An 11,189-nucleotide genomic window follows, 5' to 3' on the forward strand; every position below is an offset into this window, starting at 1 on the left:
CCTCAGTCTCCTTTTTGGTAACATCAGGGGGTTGGACTTCATGGACTGAGATGTTCCTCACTATCACTTTTTGAGGGATATCATGCCACTCACCTGAGCATTCTAGGCCTCAGTTTTCCTTTCAGTGAAATCCGTATCCAGCAATCAATTATCTGAAATTAGCCTGCCAGCTTCTGGAAGAAATCATAATGGTCCGTAAATCTTTCTGATCCTGAATTTCCATCTCAGTGATAAGACTTGGTAAAAGTATTTGACCCGCGTGTGCCCTTCAAGCCTAGGAGGTATCTCATAGCAGGAACGTCAGCTTTCTAGGCCTCAGTTTCCCTTTCAGTAACAGCAAGGGGTTAAATTCTATTAGCTGAATGGGCCCCCCTCAGTTTACATACTTTAAGCTTGCAAGGTATGGAAAGGGAAACTAACTATCACAAACTGAAGTCATAGGTGTAGGATGAGGAAAAATTTGGCAGACCCCTCTCACATAATGGAGTTCTTAGCCCTGCTTTCACTGAAAGTCAAACTAAGGCCTTTTCAGCTGAAGTGACTATTGTGAGATCACTCAAAGGCTGCCAGGGCCCATTGGGCTCATATAATTTACCCCCTTGCTGTTCCTGGAAGGGAAACTGAGGTGTAGAAAGCCGAGGTGAATGGCCTCACTTGGCCTTGTATTTAATGTTCTCTAGTCTAGACTGTCCCACTGCCTTGTTTCATTGGTGACGGGAAGTCTCTTCTTAGTGCCATTTGTCTCTTTGTCTACAACTCTCCTTAAACTGTAAGTGTCTTTGGGATTTGGATTGTCGTTTTCATCCTGCCAGGCTCCCAAGTCTCCTGTCTCCCATAGAGCAGAGAGCAGTAGGGATGTCCATTTCCCACTGGGTTACGCTCTCCTTCTGTGGCTGCTATCCCTGCACATCAGTGTCATGCTTCAGAAATGGTTCCCTTCCTTTGTGCCCTGCACGGACTTAAGAGGTCATCTAAATCAGAGTAGTCATGAGGCAGCTTGGTGGGAAATGGATAGAGTACTGGACCTGAAGTTAGGAAGATTTGAACTCAAATCCAGCTTCAGACCTTTAATTGCTCTGCGATCCTGGGCAAGTCACTGAACCACTATCTGCCTCAGTTTCCTTATCTACAGAATAGGGATGATAATACCAACTAACTCACAGGGTTGGTGCGAGCATCAAATGAAATAATATTCCTTCAGAGTTTAGTATAGTGTTTGCCACATAGTATGTACTTCATAAATGCTTTATTCTCTCCCCTCCCCATTCTGTAGCCTGCCATGGGGTCCTTCTCTTGAGTCACACAAATAGACAGCAGCAGAGCCTTTGTAGGAATTCAGATCGTGTGATGCCAACCACATGTTCTAGCTTATTCTGTAAGGAGATGAAAGTCGAGGATCCCAGAATGACCATCTGCTAAAGTCAAGGGGACCCCAGGATTATAGAATGTGAATTATGAAAAGCATTTTTAAAGATCACTAAACATAACCCTCTTATTTTAGAGAGGAAGCAACTGAGGTCTGAAATAGAAAGAGACTGATTTGAAGATACACAGCGAGGGCAATGGAAACCCAGGCCCATTTTCTCCAAATGCAACAGCCCTTCCCCCTGTGTCCTATCTCTAAAAGTCTGCCAGTCTTGAACCAAAGGGTCAGAGATGAAGGGGTCCTGTGAGATGATCTAATCCACCGCTTCCTCAATTTTTTTACGTTACAGAATTAAAATAGTTTTCTTTTGAGCTCCCTGAAAGAATGAAGCATCAAAACAGGTTTAAATGTGAAATGAGAAGACATCTCCACTGGGTAATCTGCATTACAAGTGGAACTCTATAAGGCTTCAAAAACTGTATTCATGACCTAGAGTGTTTTACAAAAATGCTTTACTCTAGAGTGGAGCTTATTTTTTAATGAGCTCCAGAATGACAATGAGATAACATGTCAAAAGTTACAGGATGCAGTAAAAACAGTAATCAGAGGAAAGTTTATATCTCAAAATGTTTATATTAAAAAATAGTTATAGAGCAGATCAGTGAACTGGACATACAATAAAAAAGTTAGGAAAAGAATAAATTAAAGAACCCCAACTAAACATAGTGAATAATCAAAATTAAAGGTGAGGTTAGTAAAATTGAGTGTAAGACAAACATTAAATTCATAAACCCAAAAGAATAGATAAACGGTTGGTTAATGAGTAAAAAAGAGAAAAAAAAAACACAAATATTAGAAATGAAAAGGGTGTACACACCACTAATGAAGATGAAATCAAAGCAATGATAAGAAAACATTTGAATAAAAATTGCAGTTTTACCTAAACTAATCTATGTATTCCATGCCATTTGAATAAAATAACCAAAAAATTGTTTTATTGACGTAGAAAAAAAGATTAAAAAAATTCATTTGGAAGAAGAAAAGATAAAGAATATCAAAGGAATTAATGAAAACTGTAAAGGAAGTAGGTTGAGCAGTGCTGGATCTTAAGCTACGCTATGGGGCAGTAATTGTAAGAATTGTCTGGCACTGGCTAAGAAATGGAAAGGTAGATCAGTAAAACAGAGTAGGCATGCAACACACAGTGGCCAATGATTAGAGTAAGCTTCCTAGCTGTGTGACCTTGAATAAGTCACTTGGCCCCTGTCTCCCTTAGTTTCCTTAACCGTAAAGTGAGGATAAGAATAACACCCAGCTGTAAGGCTTGTTGTGAGGCTCAAATGGGATGGTAACTTGAAAACTCTTAGCACAGTATCTGGCACATAGTAGGTACTGTAGAAATGCTCCCCTTTAGAGTTTAGAGACCAATCGAAGTAACTGTCCTAAATATGTATACACCATTATTCATTTCTAGTTATGAAATATAATTTGACTGTCCCCACTCACTTGCCCCATTTTTGGCAAATAGAACTCTGGTGCTTCACAGTGAGGAGTGTGTGGTTTTTTGTTGGGGGAGGGGGGACAAAGATGTAAAGAACTAAAGCTGATCGTAAATCTCAAACCTTTCGTGGAAAGACTTATGGGAGTAAATGTGGAGGGAAATAACCACAACCAGAAAAAAATATACACAACAACCACAGTGATAGAAGAAGAAAGAAGAAGAGAAAGAGCTATGTAATTATGAGTAAGCTTAAACCTAGTGAAGGCATGAGAAAATGCATTTCCCTCTCTTCTTTCCAAAAACCACAGACTATGAGTGTGGAAAACTGAAGTGCCTGATACCCGGTAGGTGCTAGATAAAAACTTATCTCCTTACAATCTCTTGTTAGACTTAGATATGAAGTTTGCTAAACAAACACTTTTATACCCTTCGTTTTCTTCACTGTTACAAGGGATAACATCCTGACATGAGATGTGACTACCTCTTCTGTTTCCTGAGAATAATACGAAATTTTGGTCAGTGCCTAATTTCTGCCAGTCTGCTTTCCAATTCTCCCAAAAATTTTTACCAAATAACGAATTCTAATCCCAAAAGCTTAAATCTTTATATTTGTCAAACTCAATTCATTCACAAATAAGGGTAGAGAATAAACAAAAATTATCGATAAGAAGTTTGAAAGCACAGGAAAAAAATCACAGAACTTTTATTAAAAAAAAAAAATTCAGTGTGAGGCCCTAGGCAGAATTCAGGAGTAGGGTGACCTCTGAGCTCAGCAGCAGAGTAGAATGAGAGAGGGCATCAGAGTCATCTGACATAAGGCTTCTGTCTCTGGACAGAGTTCGGCACAGGAGCATCCCTGTGTGCCTTGAAGGAAGGGCCTCTTCGTGAACACACTCAGAACCAGACTGCTGTGAAGTTTTGACCTGAGCACAGCCACATCCCTCCTCTACAGCCTAGACATTGAGGCTGCTGTGACAAGCAAACCAACCCCACCCACTCACCTGAAAACTGTAAGGAAATACCTAGAAGACAGAGAGGCCCAAAGGGTAAACCCAAGGAACAAGAAGGCTACTGATGTTTCTGGAAGTGAAGCGTCAGGGGGAAAAGTGTCTTGGACCAGAGTGCTATAACAGTACTTGGAAGAAATGAAAGAAGAGGTGCATTACGAAGTCCATAGAGAGGACTGAAGTCAAGGAGAAATGATAACTTAGGCAAGACCTGGATTCCCTGGAAATTACCATGGATCAAACAGAAAACAATGACTAAATTAGATTACAAAAATGTTAACTGGAGGAACTAATAAGAAATAAATCGTATGTAAAAATAAATGCATAATAAAAAGAAACACAAAGAAATAACAAGGAAACAATATGAAAAACAAGTGATCCAGAAACTGGCCAAGGAAAGGTAATCTAAGAAATATAAGACTATCTTAAGACTATAATTCAGAAAGCCGTGACACCCAAGTAGACATTTTGAAATGGAAATATTAGAATCAAGAGAAACATAGAAAGGTACATATATTTGTTTAATTGAAAGGGCGTTATGTGAGGAGGAATTGTTTACATGCTGATGAAGGGATGTGAAACAAACGTGTCCTCAGAATATTAATACCTTTAATGGTCATAAGAAAGCAAAATAAGAGAGGGGGCCTGTGGATGGTTTCCTTCTGTTTTGGTGGTCTCAGAGGTAAAGATAGGAGAGAATGGGGGGACCATACTTGGAAGGAAAGGAGAAGAAAATGACCATCATGTATACAAAAAAGGAATAAGAGGAAAAACATTTAATTATGGAGGAAAGGGTGGAAGAAACGTGTATCCCAGAAACTTCACTTCACTTTCATCTGAAATCGATAAAGGGAGTTAAACATAATTGCACCCCACCACCAAAAACAACACACACACACACACACACACACACACACACACACGTACGCATGTACACATCTCAGTACAGAAATACAACAAACTGAAAAGCAAAATAGTAACTGACAAGAGACCTGCCAGAGGGCAATTTTAACAGAGAGGGCAGAACAGGTAAGAGAACAATCAAAAGCCAAATAAACTGAAATGCTGGGGAGAGGAACATGAAGGGGGGTTAAAAAGAAGAGTAAGAACCTGGAATCCTGGGTGAGACAAGGAGAAAAGACTGGAAGGAGGGTCAAAGTAGAAATTTAATTTATAGATCACAATTGTCAGGAACAATCAGTATCAATACTTAATTGCTCAAGGGTAGGTAGAACTAATAGAATAAAAATTACAATACTAACATACTTATTCCAGGTTGTACCAATACAACCCCCAAAAGAACAGATTGTAGAGCTAGAAAAATAATTTAAATATCACTCTGGAAGTACAAAGCAGTCAGGAATCTGAAGCATAATAATGGAAAAATGGGAAGTGAGGAGGCCTATCTGTCCTGGATCTCAAACTTTATTACAAATCGGCAATCATGAAAACAATTTGATATTGGTTTTAAAAAAAAGTTCATCACCATAAAGTTTAAGTACAGAGCTTACAGAAAAAAAAATTATTCGATAAACCCAAAGGTCCCAGGTTATGGGAGGAAGGACGCATTAGTTCACAAATATTTCTGGACAAATTAGAAAGTAATCTGACAGAACTGAGCTGTAGACCAACATTCACAGCATCCACCAAGGTGAGATTTAAATGGATGCATGACTCAGATATAAAAGGTCAAAGTATAAGAAAATTAGGAGAAAGGAAGAAGGTACCTTTGGGATCCATAGAAAGAGTTTGTGATGACAAAAAGAGAAACCACTTATGATTACAGATAAAACCTGCAGCTAACGTCCCGACAGAAAGCTGGTGAATTTAGAGTGTAAAAAGTGGCATACGTTGTTAGACATGGTTACTGGGGAACCTTTTTTTTTGCCAGACAATGTCGTTATGTACTGAGGGACATGTTTTTCATTTTTAAAATTTACTCAACTGGGGGGTGGGAAGAGTGGGTATTGGGAGAGACAAATGTATTCAAAGTACTGATTGCCAGAAAAATAAAAGTAATTGAAACTGAAAAATTATAAAATAAAAAAATAATTATAAAATTATAAAATAAATAAAAATTATAAGTTATAAAACTATAAATTGTAAAACAAAAAAGTATAAAATAAAAAGGCATCTGATTTTTTGAGAGCAATATAAAATTACTCGTATCAAAAAAGCAAAAGAAACATTCACAATCATTCCAAAGAAAAGTAAAAATCTATTCTGTGCAACTGTTGACTAACATAACTAGAAGAAATGGATGCAAACTTATAAAAATATAAAATACCCAGATGAACACAAAGAGAATGAGACTACTTAAAGGAAACAACCCAGTATCAGAAAAAAAAATATCAAGATATAAATCAATTCCCTAAGGAAAAAGAAAAACAAAAACAGAAATACACTATGAATTCAAAATTTCTTAACTTCCCCCCACAAACAATAGTATAAGTCATGGAGCGGCACTCTAAATACAGAATCAAAGAGACCTTTCCTACTTTTCAGGGAGAAAAGTATTACTCTGGATGACCACATCACTGTGTAGTGATAGACTGTCTCTGACTCGGCTCTTGGGCATGGTTTCAACATGATGGTCCACGGGCTCCCAATTTGAAGATGGGATAAATGAGATGGGGGAGGAGAAGGCCCCACCAGGAAGTTGACTTTTGGCTCAACCTTAAAGGGTAATACGTTCCCACTGTGACTTTATTGAAGGTTGGGGTAAAATTCAATCTTTCACATTTGCACTTCCAACTCATGCCCCTCACTCCTGTAGCTGCTACATACATACATACATACACACACACACACACACACACACACACACAATACTCACATACCTACAGACTACACTGGCACCAGGTCATACAAATTACTCTGAGTCTTCAAGACAGTAGTAGTAGTCGGAAGAGAAGGAGGAGTAGCTGTAGGAGTAGTAGGGCAACTAGGTGGTCCTGTGGATGGAGGGTCAGGATTGTAATCAAGAAGATTCATCTCCCTGAGTTCAAATCCCAGCCTCACACACTTACTAGCTGTGGGACCCTGGGCAAGTTGTTTAATCTCTGACTCAACTTCCCCGTCTGGAAAATGAGCTGCAGACAGAAATGGCAAGCCTTTGCCAAGAAAACACTAAATGACTGAATAAACACAAAGCAGTAGTAGTAGTACAAGGAGCAGTAGTAACTAGCATTTACAAAGCACTGAACAACCACAAAGTAGTAATTAATAGTAGTGACAACCAACATTTATAAAGTATTGACAGTGTTGATAAATACTTTATCATCATTATATCATTTGATCCTCACAACAACCCTGGGAGGGATGTGCTTTTATGATCTGCATTTTATTGATGAGGAAACCGAGGCAGGCAGAGCTTAAGTGACTTTCCCAGGGTCACCACTAATTAAGTGTCTGAGACAAGATTTGAACTCAGCCCTTCCTGACTGCAGGCCTGGTACTCCATGCCTGTAGGACCCAGCTGCCAAGGGCACTAGGAACCTTCTGGTGGAGGGGTTGGAGTAGGCTACGCAACAGAAAAGGGAAAGGAAGGTGGCAGTCACCTCCTGCTCCAATACTAAATACCTTTCTGTGCGCTGTTTTATTGGAGAAGGGAAGCCATCAGGAGGTCTGGGTTCAAATCTTAGCTGCTTGCACTTAATTTATATATCCAGGTCTTGTTTATGTTGGTATGAGAAAAAGATCGCTTTGAGATTTCGTGGTAGCTTACTACCGATGAAATAAATCTACAAGGATGTTGAAATTAGAGAAGCAAAAATACAGGTTTTATGAAGCTTAAGCACAGGTTCAGGAGTTGAAAAATAATCTGGAGAAAAAATTAGGATTTTAAAGAGGCTTTTTCATTGATGAAATTATTCCGGTGGCAGAGAAGTAATTCTTTTACATATTATGATCTTATACATTCTTTTTAGATGTAAAAGATTTTTATTTTATTTAAAGATGGCTAATTCGCACAATGGATAAAGCTGCAACCCTGGGGTCAAGAAGACCCAAGTTCAAAGCTGACCTCAGACACTTAATAGCTGTGTGACCCTGGGAAAGTCACTTAACCCCATTTGCTTTACCAAAACTAAATAAATAAAGGAACAAGCAAACAAACAGACAGGCAGATAGATTGATGGATAGATACATAGATAATTAGTAATAGAAAATGAAAGATGAGTATTTCCCATTCCAATTTCCAGTGTTTTTGTGGATATGTTCACATTTGTCTATGGGTAAATACTTCTGCAGGTAAACAGAAAACCAGGAAATGTTAAACAAGAGTCATATAACGATCAGCCATATTAAATAACGCAAAGTCCCCTTGATCAGCTTGCTCCTGGTACCTCACTCCAAATGTGCATTTCATCAGCTTATGATTATTGTCTAAGAAGCACTACACTGCCTTGGAAACATTATCCCTTAGCAATTCGGGCATCAACCTCATCACCAGGGCAGGTGCAGGGGTTCTTCCTAGTACATCTGTCTCCCTGCTTCTAACTCACTTGCAGAGGTTGCCAAGGTAAGGTTGCTAAAATCTGCTAGTGATTAGGCTTACAACAATTTAGTAAGGCCTTATATAACTTCGTAAATTTGGTTTTCGAGTAATTAGTTCATGTGGTGAAATTCAGTTTAAATATCATGGTGCTAACCTTATTAACAACTAAGCTATTTGAAGAACATTACATTAGTAACCTGCAATTTTTCTGAAAAGGCAGAGAATTTCAGTTTTGACGTGCTTGCTCGTTCTGTCTTTACTTGAACCCTGTACCTGATATGAACAGTGCCATCAGTGGGATACAGGAGGAACCTTAAAAAAGATCCACGAGGGCCTGACTTGAAAATAACCCTTTCTGTCTCTTAATATTACCTATTGATATTAACCTACTCGAAAACAGGAAAAAAACACAATTTAAAATTTTATTACTTTATTATATATACTTTTGACAAAAAATATATGCTACGTATACTATATACTATATACGTATACTACGTATACTATATACCATAGTATATATAATAACGTTACATATCATATGTAATTATGTACAATATACATACATTTCATGTGTTATATTTTAAATATATATTTGAAAATTATATACAATTTATATTTAATTACTTTAAATGCAATTTTACATGTAAAATATATAATGCAATTTTGAGAACTTATTGATAAAATATGATAAAAGCCTGTAGATCCCAGAAAAAAGGAAGAAGAAAGTTTTTAAAAAATTCGTCTATGAATATTCAATTGAACCTGAAATATGTTGAGTACTTTTTCAATACCTTTTCAGTCTCCTTCTGAATTACCTTCAGGAACAAAAGAAAGAAATATTTAAAATGTATCATCCATCATGTTTACTTCTCTTTTCCTCATTGTTCTTAATAGAAACACTTTTGGAATACAATCACACGGTGTAGTGTATGTGTATGTACACAGGTATATGTATGTATATACGTGCACTTATATAACCTTTTTTAAAAGAAAGAGTCTCATATTGTTGCTTTTCTCAAAGTGAAGTTCACTCTTCCATTGAAATAGGACACTTGTACATATGCCTCTTTTTATATCTTGATCACATCAAACCTTTGTTTTACTCTCCATTTTTAGAATATATCTCTATCTATCCATTTATCGATCTGTCTGTCTACCTATACTTCTATCTATCTATGTATCTGTCCTTCTATGTATCTATGTATCTCTCTACCTCATCACACCATGTAGAAAAGAGGTGGTATTGTACAGACCACATCCTAATGCTTAATCGTTAAGAGAAGAATGTCCCAACATGTATAAGGACTTACATCCAAACCTCACAGAACAAATCCCCTTAATAAAAGGCTTTGTTCTGTCAAATTTGCTGTCAAAGTCAAAAGGATGCATCTGAGATCCTAGAAGGCCATATGTGACCTCGAGGTTGCCGATTTCTCACATCTGCTTTAGAATTTCGCAACATACAAGCTGATGGAATTTCATGATCCTGCCCAAACAGAAACTTCCAAGGAACCTGATAAATCCCCAAGAAGCTTCACAGTTAAAATGTTAACAAAAAAATCTTAACTTTCAAATTGTGACCAAATTCTCTAACTTCTCAATTAATAATCTATCAGCATTCAAATTAAAAGAGACGTAAATTTCCTGAAGATACAATTGCATCACTCTCTACGTGCATTTTTCATATTCACAGCATTTCTTATACAATGATCTCCAAAAAAATCACAATACAGGAAAAATTATAAACCTAACAATAACATGACCAATATCATGGATTTCAAAAACATGAAACTACAGCTATTACCACTCAGATAACATCAATTCACTTAATATATTTCCAAATACTCTTACACAGAAAAATCACTTTATCCATCTTTCAATTTGACATTCTATAATAATCGAATTAAAAAACGAGTGTAGAACAAATTTGATGCCCTAATAATTTTAATTCTCATTCATGAATTTTCTAAAGCATATTGCCTTCTTTAAAGTAAAAGCATATTTATTCTTCAGTGTACATGAGGTTTATGGGGGGGGGTTACAGTCTAATTTACATTAAAAATTGTCTTACATGACTGTATGTATATCCATGAACATGATAAGAAAATAATGTTGAATAGTCTTAGATTTCTATTTCAAGTAGGAATTTCAGTAATAAATATTGTTTGAAAGGAAATGTAATTAAGCGAAAAATAGGAATATAAGATTGTTTTTAAGAAAGGACATTGATTTACCAAAAACAAAGCAACGACGAAAGAAGACTAAGTGATGGAGGGAGGGGAAAGGCAAGGCTGGGCCTCCTGTGGGAAGGAGGAGCTGAGTTGAGGCCATAAAGAAGGCAGGGATTCCCTCCCCCCCAAACACAGAACAGCTTTCCCTGCTCTGGAGTTCGGGGACTTGCCTCCAGCTCCAGCTGGTTTTCCCGTCGCAGCCAGCACCAATGTTAAAGAACTTTAACAGTGGAGGGGAAAAGGGGAGAGGTGTGAGGGAATGAATGAACCTTACTCCCATCACATTTGTCTGAGGGAGGGAATAACACGGACCTTCCATTGGGTATGGAAATGTATCTTACCTTAGAGAGAATAGGGGGAAGGGAATGAGGGGGGAATGATAGAATAGAGGACAAATGGGGAGACCGGTAGTCAGAAGCAAACACTTTTGAGGTGAGATCAAAGGAGATAATAGATTAAATGGGGAGCAGGACAGAATAGAGGGAAATATAGTTAGCCTTTCCCAACATGACTATCGTGGAAGTGTTTTGTATGACCACACATATATAACGTACATCAAATTATTTGCCTTCTAAATGAGGATGGG

The sequence above is a fragment of the Notamacropus eugenii genome, chromosome X (genome assembly GCF_028372415.1).
Source record: "Notamacropus eugenii isolate mMacEug1 chromosome X, mMacEug1.pri_v2, whole genome shotgun sequence".
Lineage (NCBI taxonomy): Eukaryota > Metazoa > Chordata > Mammalia > Diprotodontia > Macropodidae > Notamacropus > Notamacropus eugenii.